The sequence below is a fragment of the Natrix helvetica genome, assembly GCF_964273705.1.
Source record: "Natrix helvetica genome assembly, chromosome: W".
Lineage (NCBI taxonomy): Eukaryota > Metazoa > Chordata > Lepidosauria > Squamata > Natricidae > Natrix > Natrix helvetica.
This window is the reverse complement of record NC_138555.1, coordinates 51,379,600-51,401,927: the sequence shown is the minus strand read 5'-3', so window position 1 is coordinate 51,401,927 and position 22,328 is coordinate 51,379,600. Positions and strand designations below refer to the sequence as shown.

Below are 22,328 nucleotides of genomic sequence, written 5' to 3'. Positions count from 1 at the left end.
TTGGGTGGATGGTCTCGTGCTAGACTCCCTTACCGGCTTCAATAAGCTACAATGGAATACCGGGTAAATTTTCCCTAAGAGTCTGGGTAGGCTGAGTCGAACTGTAACTGGGTTAATTATCTTTTCTATTGGGAAAGGACCTAGAAATTTTGGACCTAATTTCTTACTAGGCATCTTTAATCTTATGTATTTAGTAGACAAAAAAACTTTGTCCCCCACTCGAAAGGGGGGTTGTAGGGAACGATGTTTATCAGCGTGCTTCTTGTAGGCTTCTGCCGCATCTGTTAGTGCCTTTTTGGTATTCTCCCATCCCTTCTTTAGTGCCTCCAGCCATTCATTCAGGGACATGGATGAGGGAGGTTCCTTAGGTAGTTCAGGCATGGGAACGAATTCCATGCCACTGGTAATCTGGAAAGGAGTTAATCCGGTACTGCTGTGAACCGCATTATTATATGCTACTTCAGCGAAATGCTGAGCTGAGTCCCTGCGTGGACCCGATCGATTTTAGGAATTCTCTCCAGAACTTGGCGGTGAATTGAACTCCGCGATCTGAAATGATCCTTTTTGGAACTCCATGTAGGCGATAAATGTGTTTCACAAACATTTTCGCTAATTTCTTTGCTGATGGTAGGCTTGAACAAGCGATAAAGTGTGCTTGCTTGGAAAACAAATCAATAACTGTCCAGATTACTTTATTACCACTGCTATCTGGAAGTTCGACAATGAAGTCCATTGCTATCTCTTCCCATGGTCGGCTAGGGTTGGCCACTTGTTGTAGTAGTACAGGGGGCTTTCCCGGACGGGTTTTCATTGTTGCACAAGTAGCACAGCTTTTTACATAATCTTCCACCTCCGACCTCATCTTTGGCCACCAAAATTGACGTCTAGCGAGGTGGAGAGCTTTCAGGAATCCGAAATGACCTCCTAGTTTTGCATCATGACTCCGCTGTAGCACTTGCAATCTCATTTCTGCAGGGACGTACAGTTTGGATCCCTTCCAGGCTACACCATCATTAATCGTTAGGATGTCTTTGTTGTTGTTGAACCATGGGTCTGTCTGGAGGGCTGCTTTCAGTTCGGTTCTCAGTTTATCTTGGCTTCGACTGGTGACTTGAGCTGCCTTTTGGTGAGAAGGAGATATGATGGGGTGGAAAATTTCTTCCTTCTTACTGTCAAACTGGGGTTTTCTCGACAGTGCATCTGCTAACAAGTTCTTCCCTGCGGGGATGTGTTTAATTTCAAATTTGAACCTTTGGAAATATTGGGCCCAACGGACCTGTTTGGGGGATAACTTTCGATGGGCAAGGAGAGTTTCGAGGTTTTTATGATCAGTCCATACCTCAAACGGTATATCCCCCCCTTCCAGGAGATGCCTCCAGGTGAGCATGCTCCACCTGATCGCGAATGCCTCCTTCTCCCAAATGGGCCACCTTCTTTCCATAGTGGTGAGTTTCTTGGAGATGTAAGCGCATGGTAAGAGGTGGCCTTCTTTATTCTTTTGTAGTAGCACCGCGGCTATCGCGACATCACTGGCATCCGTTTGGATTATGAAAGGTCGCTCTGGATCGGGGTGTTGCAATATGGGTTCTTGGGCAAAGAGCCGTTTTAATTTCTCAAAAGCCTTTTGACAGTCGATTGTCCATTTTAATGGTTGGTTTGCTTTTGGTTTAGTAGGAGAAGGCCCCGTTCTGAATAGGTCAGTCAATGGTAGGGCAATTTCAGCAAAGGTTGGAATAAACTGCCTATAAAAGTTTGCAAATCCAAGGAAGCTTTGTAATTGTTTGCGAGTGCTTGGAGGTTTCCAATCTAACACCGCTTTCACTTTTTCTGGGTCCATTTCTACTCCTTCATTGGAGATACGATATCCCAGATAATCTAGCGAGGTCTTGTGGAATTCACACTTTGACAATTTTGCATAAAGTTTGGCAGCTAGAAGTTTTTTCAGGACTTGCCGTACCAGTTTCACATGTTCTTCCATGGTCTCAGAGAAGATCAAGATGTCATCTAAATAAACGAGTACTCCGCGGTACAGGTGGTCGTGTAGCACTTCATTTATGTACTGCATGAATACTGCGGGTGCTCCTTGTAGTCCGAAAGGCATGACTTTATATTGGAAGCTGCCTAAGGGAGTATTAAAAGCGGTCTTCCACTCATCCCCTTTCCGGATTCGTATACGGTAATACGCCTCTCTCAAATCCAGCTTGGTGAAGATCTTGCCCTTAGCCAAGTGGTTCAACATATCTTTCATGAGAGGGAGGGGATAGGTATTCTTTTCGCATACCGCATTCAAAGCTCGTAAGTCCACACAGAGGCGAACCCCCCCATCTTTCTTTTCCCTGAAGAGCACTGGGGCCGCTACTTTTGATTTTGCTGGTTCAATAAACCCTCTTTTCAAATTGGTGTCGATGTACTTCCTCAATTCTATCATCTCTTTAGGCGTCATAGAGTACATTTTGGGCTTTGGTAAGGTTACCCCAGGTTTGAACTCTATGGCACAATCTGTGGCGCGGTGAGGTGGAAGGTAGTTTCCGTCTTCCTCACTGAACACCTCCGCCAGATCCCAATAGATCTTTGGGACTCGTTGGATTCCCGGAAGTTTAGTGTCTGCTGCGGTTGCTGCAGGTTCTGGATGGGTTGGGCTGTTAGGTTCCAATGTTCCTGGGTGGCCTTTTGGTTCCACCGGTGGTAACGGCCCAAGTCCAATAGTCACCTTTCTAACGCCATCCTCCCACTTTATGGTAGGTTCCCACTTGTCCAACCATGCAAGCCCTAGGATAACTGACTCCTGCATTCCAGGGGCCACGATGAATCTGAGGAACTCATAGTGGCGGCCTATCACCAGTTTTACTAACTCAGTGATCTTTGTAGCCGGAGCTCCCCCAATTAGGGTTCCATCCACTTGCTCAAACGGAATGGGTTGTTTCAGGGGTCTGGTGCGTATACCTAGTTGCTCCACTATTGACATGCTGATTAAGCATCGGGTGCAGCCGGTATCTATAATCACCCCAACTTCCCCTTCTACCCCCGTTTTCGGTATTTGGAGTTTGGCTTTTATTTGGAAGGGGCGGTGCACTCACCATTGGGTCATCTTCTGGGTTTCCTTCCTCTTCCTCCTCTGAGGTGGCCAGGGCGTTTTCAGTGGCTCCGCTCTCTGCCCCTGCTGGCTGTTGTGCCAGACGACTTTTTTCTGGGGGTTTTCTGGGGGTTTTCTTGACTGTGCTGGCAGGTGGTTGGCGTGGTTGTGGAACTGGGGCTGGAGACCAGCATGTAGATGCCCGGTGGCCAAGCTGACCACAACGGTAGCGCTTTATTTTGGGGGCCCAGGAACGCGGGGTTGGCGGGAGCTTTCCAGTTTGCTGCCTCTGCGTTCGGTGGGCTAACGGTTTTTTTTCAGGGGTTCTGGTACCTGGCTTTGGATAGGTGTTAATCTCGTGGTCCAGTATGATTGCAGTGGTGTACCATTCTTGGATACGATCTGGGGTCCCCCTTACGGCACAAGCTTGTTTCAGTTTGGGATCTAAGGCCTTTTTGAACGTATAGACCAATAGTCTCTCTGGCCAGTAACGTAGTCTTCCAGCTATTCTCCGGAATTCCCAAACTAATTCTTTGACCGGCTGACCCCCCTGTCGTAATTCCTGGATCTGGTCTTCAGCGTCTACCTGTTGGGCCACATCGTAAAATCGGGCCCGCATCAGTTGGATGAACCCCGTTATGTCATCTAACTCAGGAGCTGCTTCTTCATGGCGTTCCGCTATCCATTGTGCTGCCTCTCCTTCATTCATCCCCTCTGCTATTTCTTGGATCAGTTCTCGATCCGTCAGGTATTGTGGGCCTACTTGGTCAACGTATGCCAACACTCGATTCATAAAGTAAGCTAGTTTGTCTCGGCTGCCATCATAGGTTGCACGGAACCTTGGGGGTGTGGGAGGAGGAGGGGGTGCTGGTGGTTGAACCGGAGCAACCTGTCGGCCTGCTGCTTGGGGTGGTAAGCTTCTTTGTGGGGCCACACCCATCGGTTGGGCAAAAGCCTGCTGAGGCATTGGGGGGGGGGGGCTGGGCCCTGTGGTGGTCCCAGTCCCTGGCTCTGCCTCTGAGCAGCTATTTGGGGTGGTGCCATTAGTTGGGAAGGGGCAGGCGTCCACTGGCATTGAGCCCATCCATGACCCGGGAAGAAAGCCCAACCTGAATTGGCTTGATTGATGGGTCCAGAGCCATCGCTTTGCAGAGGGGGGGAGGTGGAAGTGTTCCAGGCCCCTTTCGGCTGGTTAAGTTTTACTTCCCAACTTTTTTTCACTCCAGGAGGGGGGGGGTGCTGATTCGCTGATGGCTGTGTGGAAAGAACCAAGGTCTCCGCTCCACTGCGCAGCAGTTTCTCTGCTGGGAAAGGATAATGTGGGCTTTGCTAGGCTCCACCCGGGTGGTTCTGGGGGCCCCAGGTGTTTTTGTTCACTCACATTTAGGCGTCGGAATTGGTCCTGAAGGCCCATCAAAGACTGGCTGCGTGAGAGCGACTGAGACCTCCATTCATTTGCTCTTCCCCCTATCCTCCAGTCATCTGTCGGAGTTCCCTTGGGGGGGGCCCTCTCCTTCTAGCAAGCATTCCTGAGAAGCAATAAATCCCGAAGCTTCCTCCCGCAGGTCTAACTCCCTCTGTGAGGGAAATCTTGGTTTCGGTTCCTTTCGCCGGGCGCCCTGCTGAAGCTCCCTTTGCTTCGCCTCTGCCTGTTGAACTATTTCTTTAGAAGGTGCATAGATGGTTTCAACAAAAATAAGCGATCCATCATCCTTAGCTTTCTCTGCTGCATTCTTTCCTTCCTCCATCTTCACTGAAATTTCGTCCTGCCCAGGGTTGGGTCAGAGCTGGGATTCAGTACCCCGATGAATGAAAATTTTTTAAGGGAGAGTTGAAATAATGTCAGCGTTCCAAATATCATGCAGAATTAAATCATTGTCCAAGGCAAAGTAGTCCTTAAAACTCCAATTTAATAAGACAGGCATGTTGGCATTATGCTGTTGAAATTTCAACTCTAATGTACATCCGGTGAATTCACCCAGTTAAAAGTTCATCATCTATCCCCACACCCCATAATTCATCACATGGTCCAATCTTCATCTTCCACGCTGGCATGTACACCCCTCTTCTTCCGGCCAGGTGTCGAGGTGCAGAGACAAAAGACGACCTTGAGCTTCTAAGAAATCCATAACAATACATTCCACAATCCTACTCCTTTCTATTCCCCCCTCCCAACTACTATACCAATGAAACAGCATAATATATATATGTTTTAATTATGTGGCAGGCCAAAGATCCTAAAAGGAACAGAATTACAGGCCTGACATCCTTCTTTAGGATGATAGATGAAATAAACTTAAAAGACATATGGAGAGAAAGAAATACTACAAAAGAACAATACACTTTTTATTCAAATAGACATTCATCATTTTCCAGAATTGATATGATATGGGCCTCAACAGAATTGATTTGTAATGTAAAAGAAATTGAGATTGAAGCAAGCACATGGGCGGATCATAATCCAATCACAATTAAATGGAAAGGCCAAAGGATAAGATCCACATGAACAGATGAATTTTGGTAAGAAATTCATCCAAACTATACAAATGGTATATCACAAACAAACTGCAAAGATAATGGTAAATGGAGAATTGACAGTTTCTATTGAAATAAAGAAAGGTACGAGACAAGGTTGCCCATTATCACCGTTACTTTTTGTCTTAACATTAGAAGTCTTAAATAGAAAGATTAGAGAAGAAGAAGAAATAAAAGGAATGAAAATTAAAAAAGAAGAATACAAGCTACAAGCATTTGCAGATGATTTGGTATTTATTCTTGAAGACCCATTCGAGAATGCACCCAAATTGTTGGAAAGAATAGAGGAGTATGGAAAAGTAGCAGGCTTGAAAATAAATAAAGACAAAACAAAGATTTTGACAAAGAACATACCATTAAGACGAAAGAAAGAGTTGGAAGAAGCTTTGCAGATTCAAACTACAAATAAGGTTAAATATCTGGGGATATACCTATCAACTAGATAATAATAATAATAATAATAATAATAATAATAATAATAATAATAATAATAATAATAATAATAATAATAATAATAATAATAATAATAAATATTTATTTCTTAGCCGCACCCTCTCCCGAAGGACTCGGGGCGGCGTACAACAAAACATAGGAAATAAATATATCGACATACATATAACAAAACATATACCAAGACATATACACGACATATACAAGGAGGAGGTGAACTGATAGATAAAAACAAGTAAAAACACAATGTTTAAAAACCCCTAAATAAATTGAATGCAATTAAAATACCCCAAATAAAAAACCCGTCAGGAGCGATATAGTTGGATCAAAGTTGAGCCAGGCCAGCAACTTGAAAAAGGTGGGTTTTGAGCTTTACACGAAAGGAGCGGAGGTCAGAGGTATTCCTAATATCCAGAGGGAGGTCATTCCACAGGGCTGGGCCCGCCACAGAGAAGGCTCTACTCCTAGGCGCCGCCCCTCGACACTGTCTGGTGGACGGCACCTGGAGGAGGCCCTCTCTGTGCGAGCGGATTGGTCGCAGGGATGTATGAATGGATGAAGCACTCTTAAGGAGGATAATTATATTAGATTAAAACAACAAATTGCGACTGATTTGATGAAATGGCAAAATCTGCAACTATCAATGTTAGGAAGAATCTCTACAATTAAAATGAACATTTTACCTAGAATTTTATATCTGTTCCAGACAATTCCAATTAGATTAGGCAAGAACTTTTTTGAAGACTTAAATAAAATAGTCTTGAAGTTTATTTGGCAAGGGAAAAAAGCAAGAATAAAACTTAAACTGCTACAAGATGCTAGAAGAAGAGGAGGATTGGGCCTATCTGACTGGGAGTTATATTATCAAGCAGCAAGCCTGATGTGGATTAAGGAGTGGGTAACACTAAAACATTCCAGATTATTGAATGTAGAGGGTCATGATTTATTGTTGGGATGGCATGCTTTTTTATGGTATAAGGGAACAAAAGCACATGGTTATTTTAGAAGACATTATATAAGGGAGGCCTTGTTATTAAACTGGGAAAAGATTAAAAGATTACACTACTTAAAAACTCCAGCCTGGACTTCCGGTGGCACAGCTGTCCTTGGAAGACGTTCCCTCGGGAAAGCCAGCCCGTGTTTGAGTAACAAGCGGTTAGGATAGCATAAATCAGCTGTCCAGCAGTTTGAAAACCTCCCCCTCGGGAAAAGGGGGGGAGGTGAGCAGTCTGGCAGAGGGTAGAACCACCCAGCGGCCCCAGAAGCAATTCTGTGGCGTGAAAGGTGCGAGCTCCCCAGGAAGCCTGACGATCTCCTCATCACGGGATGCTTCTGCATTTGCAGAACAAAAGGCAGCGTCCACACCTGCAACTTCAAGTCTATTTTACATCTGAATAAGAAGCAGGCAGAGCAAACCAGGAGGTCAACAAATTGCAAGTACAAGCCTTAACTCCGTAGATTATATCTCTTTCTTTAAATTTAAAAGGAACTTCTCTAAAAAAAAAATGGCGCCGGAGGAACAAAGGGTGTGTTGAAAACAAAAGTGAAGTGGGAAACTGATTAGCACTTGTTAAGTGCCTGTTAGTGTGTCTGAAAGACTTCAAAGAAAAGTTGGACTTTCTGGACTGAATAAATTGGCTGTTTGAAAGCCTGATCTAAATATTTTGAAATGGCCTCTAAACAAACAAAATTCAATACTTCAAAAAGTGCCGGGAGTTCACCGGCGCAAACTTCAAAGCTGCAAATTTTATTACCTCCGGTGGAAACACAATCATAAACCCTGACACTGGAGGCTCTACAAAATAACTTACAAAATGCACTAAAAGAACAGGCAGTTGTCTTGGAGGGGAAAATTACAAGTGCCTTTAAAGACGTAACCAAGAGATAAGGGAGGATATAGTTGAGGCACTTAAAGGATTATTTGGCTACGTGGCATCTCTTGATGAGAAGGTGGAAGAAATTAATGAGGCTAATACAAAGTTGGATAACAAACTTATGGAGGCACAAATTAAAATTGATAAGTCAGAGGCGGAGCTTATGATGATGCAATATAGAACAATGGAATTTGCCCTGAGGATAAGGGGGTTGAAGGAACATACTCAAGAAGACTTAAGAGAGATTTTTGCTGATGCTCTTGTCCAATTAACTGGGGAGCCAAAGGCCGAATGCCTCTGGCAAATTGACAAAATTTATCACGTTAATTCATGGATTGCCAGACAAAGACAACTGCCAAGAGATATCGTAATCTATTTTGTCACCAGGAAAATTAGGAATGAACTATTGCAAGCAACCTACAAAAACAAACTGCAAGTGGCAGGTCAAGATGTGATAGTACTGAAGGAAATCCCCCCCAAAATGTTGAGATCTAGCAAGGATTATGCATTTCTAGTGGACGAACTTAGAAAGCGCCAGATTCAATACAGATGGGAGACCCCAGCCGGATTGGTGGTGAACTACATGGGAGAAAGACATCGCCTCAACTCTGTTTGGAAGGCAAAATATTTCTATAGTATGGTACTAAAGGCAGGACGCCCTCCATCTCCAGGTCCCAAAGAAAGAAAAGAGACAGAGGACCCCAGGCAGCAAGATAACCAGGAACAAATTAGGGTTGTGAGTTTACTGCAGGAAACAGAAGAAATTATGGAACAGAGACAAACCTGTGCAGCTACTAAATGTAAAGAACAAGAATTAATATCCCAACAAGCCCAGATGGCAATTCAAGATAATATAAACATGAGCACAGAAGCAGTGGGAGGAGCTAGACCGAAGGTGAAATCCCAGCAAGATTTCCAGGCAGCTCTTAAAAAGCTTCAGTGTGCCAAAGATGACAACTAAATTTCTAACATGGAACGTCAACGGTTTAAATTCACAACAAAAAAGGAAAAAAATATTTCACTACTTGAAACAATTTAAAAATGATGTAATTTGCTTACAAGAAACACACATTAGAACGCAGGACCAGAAATATTTGATGAATGCAAGACTGGGATCGCATTTTGTAGCATCTGCTCCGGAGAAGAAAAATGGTATAGTTATATATTTAAGAAAAGACTTAAAAGCTGAATTAATTGAAGCAGATCCTCAAGGTAGATATATTGCAATTGAATTATTAATAGAAGGAAAGAAAATACTCTTAACAGGAATATATGCTCCCAATCAACAACAACAAAAAATTTATAAGTTGCTTCACACCAAATTAACACAATGGGGCTACAGATCCTGCATTTTACTGGGCGATTGGAATGGAGTACTGGATCCTGTTCAAGACAAGAAGAGGCTTTTGCAAAACACACAAATACGAACAAGATTACCTAAATCTTTTTTTGACATGATGGATGACTTTGAATTGAGGGATATCTGAAGAGAACGGAATGTTAAAGAACAGGATTTTACTTTTTTTTCTGATAAGCATCAATCCTTTTCCAGAATTGATTTTATACTAATTGCAAATGATTTTTTTTCCAGGGTAAAGAAGACTAAGATATGCCCGAGAACTTTAACAGATCACAACCCGGTCTGGATGGAACTTGAATATGGAGACCGACCCAGGAGGTCTTGGAGATTACATGAAAATTTATTTAGATATGAGAAAAATGTTACGGAATGTAAAAAACTATTGAAAGAATATTTTGCTTTTAATATGCATAAGGGGATATCAATGGAAATGGTTTGGGACGCAAGTAAAGCATACATGAGAGGCATTTTAATAAATTTGAACAATGTTTATAGGCGCAGACAAAGGGAAAAACAAAGGGAATTAGAGGAAGAGATTAAAAAAAGAGAGCAGGAGTTAATGTCTAAACCAGATGATAAGAAGACAAAAGAGATAATTACTTTACTGCGAGGACAGTTCAATATGTTAATGTCGGACCAGATAGCCACTAATTTTCTATATGCTAAACATAACACTTTTTGTAATGCCAATAAACCAGGTCGATGGCTAGCATATATGTTAAGGAAAAAACAAAGATCCCGTAATATAGAGAAAGTAGAATATAAAGGGAAGGAAGTTTTTCAATAGGATATGATTAAAAAGACTTTTTTAGAATTTTACACCAGATTGTATGCTGGTGACAAAATACAAGGGTCAGATATAGACCGATATTTGGAGAAAGAGAAAATTCCTATACTTGCAGATGAGCAAAGGGGAAGATTGAATCAACTTGTAACTGTAGAGGAAATCCTGCTGGCAATTAAGCAGTTAAAAATCAGTAAAGCGCCTGGCACAGATGGCCTGACAGCAGTTTATTATAAAAAGTTACAACTAGAAATGATGGAACCTCTTAGGGAACTATTTAATAAAATTCAAATGGAAGGCAGGGTCCCACCATCATGGAAAACAGCTTTTATTTCATTGATTCCAAAAGAGGAACAGGATCCTACCCAGCCAAAAAACTATAGGCCTATTTCATTACTTAATACAGACTACAAAATTTTTACTAAAATATTGGTGAATAGGTTGATGCCAATTGCGCAACAAACAATTCACAATGACCAGTCAGGTTTTATACAGGGAAGGCAAATGAAAAGTAATGTAAGACAAATCATCAATATAATGGAATACTTGGGAAAGTATAACCAAGTCCCGGCAGTGCTTCTATTCTTAGAAGCGGAGAAAGCATTCGATCAAGTTAATTGGCAATTTTAAATAAAAAACATTACAAAAGATGCAGTTCGGAGAGCATTTCATGCAGTCTATCAAAGCAATATACCAGAAACAGACAGCACAAATTATAGTTAATGGAGGCTTAACAGAATCTTTCAAAATTGAAAAAGGAACAAGACAGGGGTGTCCCTTGTCTCCATTATTATTTATCTTAACCCTGGAATTGTTATTGAACAGAATACGTGGGCCTGACGAACTACAAGGAATTAAGATTAGGCACTACGAATATAGAGTGAGAGCATTTGCGGATGACTTGGTTGTAACTTTAACTCAGCCGGGGGAATCAGTGATAGGTCTAATGAATATAATTAACCAATATGGTCAAGTATCTGGGTTCAAAGTAAATCTAGGGAAGACAAAGATGATAGCTAAAAATATGACTACGAATAAAAAAAAAGAATTAGAAAGAGTAACAGGATGTGAGATAGTAAAAAAGGTTAAATACTTAGGAATTTGTATTACAACTTCAAATGGGAAATTATATAAGTACAACTATGAACCATTATGGCATAAAATACAGAGAGAATTGAATAAATGGAAAAAACTACAATTGTCTTTGCTGGGAAGGATAGCAGCAGTTAAAATGAATGTTTTGCCCAAGTTTCTATTCTTCTTTCAAATGATACCAATACTTTAAAAAGACGCAAATTTGGAAGAATGGCAGAAAGGTATTAACAACTTCGTTTGGGCAGGAAAGAAACGGAGAGTAAAACTTAAAATAATGCAAGATGTACGTGAAAGAGGAGGCTTAAAAATGCCCAACTTAAAATTATACTATGAAGCAGCAGTTTTAGCAACAATTAGCGATTGGATCAACCTAACAGATGATAGAATATTGAATATTGAGGGTTATGATTTGGTATATGGCTGGCATGCTTACTTAATATATGACAAGAAGGTTGATAAGATCTTTAAAAGTCATATTTTAAGGAATGCCTTACTGCGTGTTTGGAAAAAATATCAATATAGGTTAAATGATAAGATACCTATGTGGGGGGTGCCTAGACATGCTATAGAGAATATAAGTATAGAACAAAAACAAGCTCTAACTACATTTGGAGAACTCCTTAGTATGGATAGAGGTGCGCTGCAGCTGAAATCTTTGAATGTATTAAGAGATAAAAGGGTAATTCAAACCTGGTTCCAGTATGGTCAGTTACAGGCTAGATGGAAAAAAGACCAGAAATCCATTATTATCCAAAGTGAGGATAACTTGATAAAACAAATTAGGGACCAGGGTCAAATGCATATAAAAAGGTTGTACAATGTATTGATAGAAATAGGCTCAGAAACAGAATTAGTTAAAGATTGTATGATAAAATGGGCACAAAATTTTGAGGAACCAATAATGATGGAAACATGGGAAGAGATTTGGGTAAGAAATGTAAAATTTACACAAGCTCAGAACTTGAGAGAGAATTTCTATAAGACGTTGTACAGATGGCATTTAGATCCAAAAAGGCTAGCCTATATGTATCCGAATTTACAATCTAAATGTTGGAGATGTGATTGTGTTAATGCCACGTACTACCATATTTGGTGGACTTGTAAAAAAGTTAAAGCATTTTGGATAAAAATATGGTGGGCTATCCAAAATATGTTGAAAAAGAGGATAGAGTTTACACCCCAGTTGTTTTTGTTAGGTATAGTTTCAGACTGTACTGTCATAGAGACTAACCTGATCTTGAACCTAACGACGGCAGCAAGATTGTTGGTGGCGCAATACTGGAAGAAGGAAGAGTTGCCTACTATCCAAGAATGGATGTTAAAAGTAGCAAACTTAGCAGAGATGGCCAAAATTTCAGCGTATTTGAAGGATCATTCGGATGAGAAGTACAAGCTGGATTGGACAAGATGGATTGACTATATTCAAAATAAATACCGGACTAAAAAATTTCAGTTAGCTTATGAATGAAGGCATAAAGAACACTACAATTTATTCAAAGTTAGTTTAATAAAGGGGGAGTTAAAGCATAAGAATAGTAACATGTTAAAATTAGTTAGCTTATGTTAGCATATGGTTGTTAAATGTTTATACCCTGTATTTTGCTCTGGGACGTCGGGGGGAGGGAGGGCGGGAAGAGGGAAGGGTAAGGGGGGGTGATAATTGTAAAATTTATTTTAAAAATTTAATTTAAAAAAAACTCCAGCCTGGATATCAACTATTTTTCTAATTCCATTGACTGTCTCTATATCATATGATTTAATAATACAATACAATACAATACAATAGTAGAGTTGGAAGGGACCTTGGAGGTCTTCTAGTCCAACCCCCTGCCTAGGCAGGAAACCCTATACCGTTTCAGACAAATAGCTATCCAACATCTTCTTAAAGACTTCCAGTGTTGGGGCATTCACAACTTCTGGAGGCAAGCTGTTCCACTGATTAATTGTTCTCACTGTCAGGAAATTTCTCCTCAGTTCTAAGTTGCTTCTCTCCTTGATTAGTTTCCACCCATTGCTTCTTGTTCTACCCTCAGGTGCTTTGGAGAATAGTTTGACTCCCTCTTCTTTGTGGCAACCTCTTGAAGCATTTTCATATCCAATAATATATAAAAAGGAACAAACAGTAAGATATGTTGAAATATTGAATACAGAGGGTGAACTCAAACCTATTCAAGAGTTGAAACAAGAAGGAATAGAAATGAATTGGTATTCATACTTACAGATACAATCTAGATATAATGAAGATAGAAAATCAATAGGTCTTTACAATGAAATGACTGAGTTAGATAAAACTTTAATTGGTACTGATGAAAAAGTAATTAAAAAATTATATGGATATTTATTAGACACTAAATTACAAGAGGAACAAGTTAAAGAAACTATGATAGCTTGGGGGGAAAACTTTGGGTATGGGATAGACTTAGAAAAATGGCAGAAATTGTGGTCTCAAAATTATAAAATGGCAATGTCAACTGCATATAGAGAAAATTTGTATAAGATATTTTACAGGTGACATCTATCCCCAACGAGAATTGCAAGAATGTCCAAGAATAAATCGGAAAAGTTTTGGAAATGTCATCAGATAACGGGTTCATACTACCACATGTGGTGGACTTGTATTGAAGCTAAAAGATACTGGACTAAAATCCACATGTGGTTGGAGAAAATGATACACAAACACATAGACCTCAAACCAGAGATCTTTTTACTGAGAATTATACCAGAAATTTATAACAAAGACTTAAAATATCTGACTTTAAATGTTTTAACAGCAGCTAGAATCATATTTGCAAAAAACTGGAAAAACGAAATGATACCAAAACAGGAAGAAGTCATTTGAAAGATAATGGAGTGCGCTGAAATGAGCAAATTGACATTTGAAATTAGAGAACAAGAAGATGAGCAATTTTATAAGATATGGGATTTGTTTTACCAGTGGCTGGAAAAAAGAACCTGGACATGAAAAATGTTTTATTTATGTTTTAATTGAAGGAGAAAAATGAGAATACAATAATGTTGTTAAATAGACTAATAACGATACAATCAGTGGTGGGTTCCTGCCGGATTGCACCGGATCGCGCGCTCCCTTTCGGCGCTAAACCCGGAAGTACGTTCTTGCCCCACCCCTGGTGACGGGACGACGCTTGCCTGCGCTCCACCAGCTCGGCTGGGACTGCAGACGTTTCTCTGCTCAGCAATGTCTTCAGTGGAGCGGTGGCAGCCTGGCAGGCTGAGCCTGCGTCCCTTTCAGGCGCTCCGCTCCGCTGAGGAAACGTCTCCGGTCCCAGCCGAGCTGGTGGAGCGCAGGCAAGCGTCGTCCCGTCGCCAGGGGCGGGGCAAGACCGTACTTCCGGGTTTAGCGCCGAAAGGGAGCGCGCGATCCGGTGCGATCCGGCAGGAACCCACCACTGGATACAATGTTTTAATTGAAGGAGAAAAACAAAAATACAATGATCTTGTTAGACTAACTCAGTGCTTCTCAATTATTTTCTGTCATGCCCCCCCTAGGAAGAAGAAAACATTTCGCGCCCCCCCCCCCGCGCGACTGTAAATAGTATAATTTGCCTATAAAATTGTTATAAGTACACCTCTGCATCACATAGCACACCGGTCTTTCCTCGTCTCCCACCGTAGTCACATGCTTTCTTTCCTCTTTCCCTCTTACTTGTCTATCCTTCCTTCCACCCTCCCTTCCTCCTTCCCTTCCTTCCTGCCTCCCTTCCAGTTCCCTCCTTCCTCTTTCCCCCTGCCTGCCTGCCTTCTTTCCTCTTTCCCTATCCTCCTATCCTTCCTTTCTCCCTCCCTCCTTCCCTGCCTCCCTTCCAGTTCCATTCTTCCCTCCTTCCTTCTGCCTCCTTCCTGCCTGCTTGCCTTCCTTCCTCTTTCCTTCTTGCTTGTCTATCCTTCCTTCCACCCTCCCTTCCTCCTTCCCTTCCTTCCTGCCTCCCTTCCAGTTCCCTCCTTCCTCTTTCCCCCTGCCTGCCTGCCTTCTTTCCTCTTTCCCTATCCTCCTATCCTTCCTTTCTCCCTCCCTCCTTCCCTGCCTCCCTTCCAGTTCCATTCTTCCCTCCTTCCTTCTGCCTCCTTCCTGCCTGCTTGCCTTCTTTCCTCTTTCCCTCTTGCTTGTCTATCCTTACTCCCTCCTCCCTTTCTTCCGTCCCTCCCTGCCAGCAGCTCCTCCAGCATCCCAGCTGGAAGCAGCAGCACAACAGTCGCCGTTACCAGGGGCGAAGGGGTGGCGGTGGCAAGATCGGGCGACCGCCGCCCCTTTGTCCCTTCCCCAACAGCGGCTGTTGCGCTTCCGCTTCCAGACGGAATGCTGGCGGTGGAGCTGCTGGCGGGGAGGCGAGCTACCTGCATAAAGACGCCGCCGAGGGCATGGCAGAATATATCCCGGCTTGAAGTGGCAGCGCTGGGGACTGCTCAGAGACTCATCAGAGCCGCGGGCTGGAGCTGTGCAAAAAGTCTGCTTGGGCTGGGGTGGGGGGGGGGAGGGAGGGAAGCCTGGGTCAGCCATGCTTCCCTCCCTCCCACCCCCGCCCGAGCAGGCTTCTTGCACAGCTCCAGCCACCGGCTCCAATGAAAATCCACAGTCCGAAGTGCTGCCACTTCCAGGCGGGATATATTATGCCTCGCCGCTTCCGCCGCCGCCGCCGCCGCCGCCGTTGCACCCAGATGGAAAGGGAGCCTTTGCGCCCCCCTTTATGGAGCCTCGCGCCCCCCCAGGGGGGCGCGCCCCACTATTTGAGAACCGCTGGACTAACTGTTGCAGAAAATGACAGGCTTTAGACTTCTCAGGATACAGGAAAAGTTTATTTGGCAGCCAGGTTCAGAAACGTTAGCCCATGGCTAACATTGCAAATTCTGAACAATCTTTATTATTGATGCACACATTCTTATACATTCTCAAAGACAGTGTAACACGGAAACACTTTACTCATTTCTTATTGGTTACCTTGAGGAAAAAGCCTTATAAGGAGATGGGGGTCTTACTTCTCCTTTTGTTACAGGTATGGACTACGTGCCATTAACGAACTTTAATTGAACCTTGTGGTTTTGGACTTTTGACATAGGGCATTTGCTGGAACATGTTGTGGTTGAAGGCTGATGACATTTCCCTGTCCCTTTAAGCAAGCTTCCAACTGTCCCTTTTATGCCACGTCTTCATTCTTATATTTTAATCCATATTTTATTCTACTTTATAACAATAATACAATGAAACACTGACATATATATGAATAATTTAGATTTTTTTGTTATAAAATAAAGGATAAAGATAATAAATGAACTAATGTATATTTGATAGAAGATTGGTAATATAATATATAACTCTAAGTGCATATCATAAAGATATCCTGTTGAAAGCAGTGAAAGATATACAAACATAAACACTAGGTAAATTCTTTTATATTGTAAAAATATTTAAAATGAGACAATGATTGCATAAAGGTATGTTGTTGTTAAGCAGACAATCAAGAATGTAAGAGAATTAAGCTTATTGAAAAGAAAGAAATATTAATCGTAATTGAATATATGCTGCACAATGAAAGTGAGGTTTTTGGCTATATTGGATGGAAAAACTGGGATTGTATATGTAATTGAAAATATGGATGTAAAAGCACTTGTAACCAAACAACATGCTATATGTAATGCGATAGAATTAAGCTAGATTGGGACTTAGTGAGCCATATGTTAGCGTTCTAAATACCATGTATGAAATAAATCATTGTCCAAGGCAGAATCTTCCTTAAAGTTCCCATTTATTCATAACAGGCAAGTTAGCACGGCTATGGAATTCCAACTCTGATCTTCTTCCTGGAATTCCACCCAGTTGAAAGTTCATGATCTATCCCCACACCCCATAATCCATCACATGTTCCAATCATCATCTTCCACACTGGCATCTACACCCCTCTGCTTCCAATCAGGTGTAGAGGTGCGGAGACAAAAGATGACCTTGGCTTCTATAAAAGAATGACAACATACATTCCACAATCCCACTCCTTTCCATTCCCCCCTCCCAACTACTACACCACTAAAACACATAGGAAATTATAAGAAAGTGTGGCAGGCCAAAGATCCTAAAAAGAACATAACTACAGGCCTGACACCATAAACTAAATTTGTTGGAGCAGGAAGACAATGCAAGGAAAATAAAACAAACAAGACAAAACTTTTTTAAACATGCAAACAAAACTGGAAGGTGGCTAGCACCTAAACTGAAAAAGGAAAAGGAAAAAAACTAATACAGCAACTAGAGGATAAGAATGGAATATTAATTATCAAATAGAAGAAAAATATTAGAAATTACTTTCAGGAGCTCTATGGAGAGGATAAAATAAAGAAGGAAGAAATTGACACATTTCTGAAAGAAAAAGGGCTTCCTCCAATAGAGGAGGAAAGTAGAGAAATGCTAAATAAAGAAATAACCCAAAGAGAATTGAAAAAAGCAATATTTAAACAGAAAAGTGGTAAAACACCAGGACAAGACAGTCTCCCAGGGGAATTTTACAAAATAATGTATGAAACTTTTGAACCCTTCATGTTAGAACTATATAATGAGACTCTACAACAAGCAAAAATACCAAAATCTTGGGCTGAAGCTTACATTACATTAATCGCCAAAGGAACTGATAACAAAAAAAATCCAAAATTATAGACCAATCTCGTTGCTAGATGCTGACTACAAAATATTTATGACGATTATGGCAGAAAGATTGAAAAATATATTAAACAAAATAATCCACACTGACCAAAATGGATTCCTACCATATAGACAAATCAGAAATAGCACTCAAATAGTACTAAACGCATTAGAATATTACAAAACACATACAGAGAAACAAGCAGTGCTTGTCCCACAGTACCTCCTTTTAGAAATCAAGGAGGGAAACCTCAGATTATTCTAAAAGGAGGAACTGTGGGACATTATCCCGGGAGATTTGGGAATATTTCTAGATGCAAAAAGCCTTTGATAATTTGAATTGGGACTTCTTTATTAAACAAGTACAAAATATGAATTTTGATTTAAATTTCAAGAAAATGATACTGGCAATCTATTCAAAGCAAACGGCTAACGTGATAGTAAATGGAGACCGCACAGATGGTTTCAAAATAACCAAAGGAGTAAGACAGGGATGCCCGCTGTCACCTCTAATTTTTATCCTCTCAATGGAAATACTACTAGAGCAAATAAGACAAAAAGAAAAAAGAAATAAAGGGAATTAAAATAAAGAATGAGGAATACAAGGCCCAGGCGTTCGCAGATGATTTGGTATTTTTCATAGAAACTCCAATCAATTCAGGAAAGGTACTGTTGGAAGAAATAGAAGAATTTGGTAAGGTAGCAGGGCTCAAAATTAACAAGGACAAGACAAAAATATTAGTTAAAAATCTTACGGCAAATCAGAAAAATGAATTGGAGGAGGAAATTGGACTGCAAATTGTAAAAACAATTAAATAGTTAGGGATCTGGTTGACAGCAAGGTGTTCAATGATAAAGGAGGATAATTATAAAAAATTAATGGAAAGAACAAAACTAGATTTGGAACACTGGAGAAAACTTAAACTAACATTGGTGGGGAAAATCACCACAATTAAGATGAATATACTCCCAAAATGGCTATACCTATTCCAAACTATTCCAATAAAACTAGATCAGAAGTTTTTTAATGAATTAAATAAAACAATAACTAAGTTTATATGGGAAGGGAAAAAACCTAGAATAAGTCTTAAATCATTACAGGATAGTCAAATTAGAGGTGGCTTCGGACTCCGATTGGGAGGTATACTATCATGAAGCCGCCTTGCTATGGATCAAAGAATGGGTACTCCTTACCAATAAAAGGATACTTATTCTAGAAGGACATGACCTACATACAGGGTGGCATGCACATCTAGGGGAGAAAAAAAATACAAAACACTTGCATTTCCAAAGCCATAGAATTAGAGGAGCATTATTACTAGTCTGGAGAAAAATCAGGTCAAAGCAATTATTAAAATACCGAGATGGCTATCAACTATGGAAGCAATGGTATACCCAAATACATTAGATATAACCAAGATGAGATCCTACAACCAATTGTTAGACAATCAAGGAAATCTGAAAACAACTCAAGAATTGAAAGAACAGGGAATATTCTTTGACTGGTGGCCATACATACAACTGCAGACAAGATGCAAAAAAAGAGATAGAGGAAGATGGCATTGAAAAAGAACAATTACTCTATAACCTTTTAACCCCTTTTCCCTGTAAAACTTTTAAAATCAATAAAATTTGGACAATAAAAAAAGAAAAAGAACAATTACCATTAGACAAAATATTATTAGGAATGGAGAAGAAATTCATAACCAAAATGCACACTTATTTATTAAAATTCAAAAAGCAAGAGGAAATTGTTAAGGGAAATATGATAGCTTGGGCAAGGAATTTCGACTATAGCATTCAATTAGGAGATTGGGAACAGTTGTGGATGAAAAATTATAAATTAACAATGTCGGCCTCATACAAAGAGAACTTATATAAAATGTTCTACCATTGGCATCTAGCACCGACAAGATTGGCAAAAATTTACCCAAATTTGAGTCCCAGATGTTGGAAATGTAAAGATGAACAGGGCTCATGCTTTCATATGTGGTGGACCTGTCCGGAAGAGAGGAAATGTTGGAGTAAAATAAGAATTTGGTTGCAAGAAATAACAGGCCTTCATATCCAATTTAAACCGGAGATGTTTTTGCTAGGGATAATTAGAGGAATGTTTACAAAGGAAATCAATTATATCATAATTCATATACTGACAGCAGCAAGAATAGCATATGCCCAAAACTGGAAAATAGGCAGCATACTCTCTGAAAACATGATAATTAAAAAATAATGGAGTGCACGGAAATGGTTAAATTAACTCTCAAACTGTAAGATAAAGAAGAAAAAGAATACTATACAGTATGGGATAAATGGTATCAGTTGTTAGAGAATAGGAATAACGAATGAAAGTAGAATATTGATATATGTAAATATTAGGTTATAGGAATTATAAATGTTAAGAGGAAATTGCAAATGAAAAACAAATGGAAAGTATGTAAGATGCTAAACAAAAGGGGCTATACCGATGTCTTAGGAATGGGAAGAATAGATGTTGAATTTGATTTTTATGTTTTGTTTTGTAAAAAGCTTAATAGTAATTGCGTATTAAAAAAAAGAAAAAAGTGACTTATCACCGTTTTTCACTGGAAAAAGTGACATCACCATTTTTCACATGTATGCCTGTGGCTGTCAGCGTTCCAAATATCATGCAGAATTAAATCAGAGTCCAAGGCAAAGCTATCCTTAAGGTTCCAATTTAATAAGACAGACATGTTGGCATCGAATTGTGGAATCCCAAATCTGAAAATTTCCTGGGATTCCACCCAGTTGAAAGTTCATGATCTTTTCCCCACACCCATAAATCCATCACATGGTCCAATCTTCCTCGGCCACGCTGGCATCTCCACCCAGCTGGTTCCGGTCAGGTGCAGAGGTGCGGAGACAAAAGATGACCTTGGCTTCTATAAAGGAATGACAACAACACATTCCACAACTCTACTCCTTTCTATTCCCCTCTCCCAACTACTACACTAATGAAACAGCACAGTGAAATAATAGAAAGTATGGCAGGCCAAAAATCCTAAAAGGAACATAACTACAGGCCTGACAGTGGCAGCATCCCCAGGGTCACATGATCGAAATTCCAATGCTTGGTGACCGACTCATATTTATGACGGTTGTGCAGTGTCCAAGGGTCAGGTGATCCCCTTCTGCGACCTTCTGACAAGCGAAGTCAACGTGGAAGCCAGAGTCACTTCAGAACCAATCGGAATAGAGCTGGAAGGGACCTTGGAGGTCTTCTAGTCCAATCCCCTGCTCAGGCAGGAAACCATATGCCACTTCTAACCATGTGACTCACTTAAGAACTGCATGGATTCATTTAACAACTGTGGCAAGGAACATCGTAAAAGGGGGCAAAACTCACCCAGCGACTTTCTCACTTAGCGACAGGGATTTGGAGCGCCATTGTGGTCCTAATTCGAGGATTTGCTGTACGATGGGAGGACGCTGTTAAGGCCTGGAGGCCAATGAGAATGTTTACACACACACACTGACCCAACCACAAGCAAAGAGGGAAGATGGACAGTCCTAACCAAGCGACCCACATTTGAGCGAGGTGGGGGACAATGGACCATTATCCAGTCCCCTCCCAATCAGGTTCTTCATGCTCTCCAAGCAGGGTAAGGCCTGCTCTGTTGCATCACATTGTCCAGCAGAAGTTTCCAGGCATTCTAGAATGTTCCCCAGGGGATTTAGGCTGCCTTGCAGGGAGGTTGTCGGCTTCTAATGATTGAAGAAGTGGTATGATTTAAAACAGGGGGAATTCGACTCCCAGAATCTCCCAGCCGGGATGCTTTAAGAGGGGTGGACTTTAACTCCCAGAATTCCCTAGTTTGTAAGCTTTAAGAGGGGAGGACTCCATCTCCCAGAATCCCCCAGCCAGCATGCTGTAAGAGGGGAGGACTTCAACTCCCAGATTCCCCTAGACGGCATGTTTTAAGATGACTGGACTTCCACTCCCGGAATTGTTTTGCAATGGGAGCTGCCAGAGGAACGAATCCTAAACCTGAGCCCATTCAGAAGTTGCACCCAACGAGCAGGGCAGACGACAAAAGACCGAAAATCACTGAACAGATGTTACCGACGTCGTACCTGAGCTCTGTGGCTGGCATCTGAGTGCCTGGCTGTGCCACAGACAGACCGTTGTGGAGGTCGATGGCGTCTTCCTCCAGCTCCCCCTCCTCAAGTTCCCCTTCTTCTTCGAGCTCCCCCTCCTCCAGCTCTTCATGTTGGAGGGGTTTGGGGAGGGGGCTGTGCTCCAGGGGGTGGATGGAGTCTTCGGGCTCCCTCCGTCGCCAGCAGGTTGAGAGGTCGGCCAGGGAAGGGCCGGATTTGGAGCGCCAGTGGCTTTCGGCAAACCACTTCTTCTCGGCGCAGCCCAGCTGTTTGGCAAGAATTCGGTACTTGGCGGCGTCAAAGAGCTCTTTTTGGGGCCCCATCAGGCCTCAACCCTGGGGTGGGGGGAGAGAGAGGGAAGAAAGAAAGAAAGAAAGAAAGAAAGAAAGAAAGAAAGA

The 22,328-nt window shown here is 41.4% G+C and overlaps 1 pseudogene across 1 annotated transcript in view; it reads right to left on the bottom strand.

Annotated features, from left to right (window-relative positions):
* The window catches only part of LOC309400569 (ATP-dependent RNA helicase DHX30-like), a 98,264-nt pseudogene that overhangs the window by 72,482 nt on the left and 3,454 nt on the right, over positions 1–22,328 (bottom strand). The window contains exon 4 of the transcript in view: positions 21,907–22,265. The product of the transcript in view is annotated as an ATP-dependent RNA helicase DHX30-like (transcript). The remainder of the gene's footprint in view (positions 1–21,906; positions 22,266–22,328) is intronic.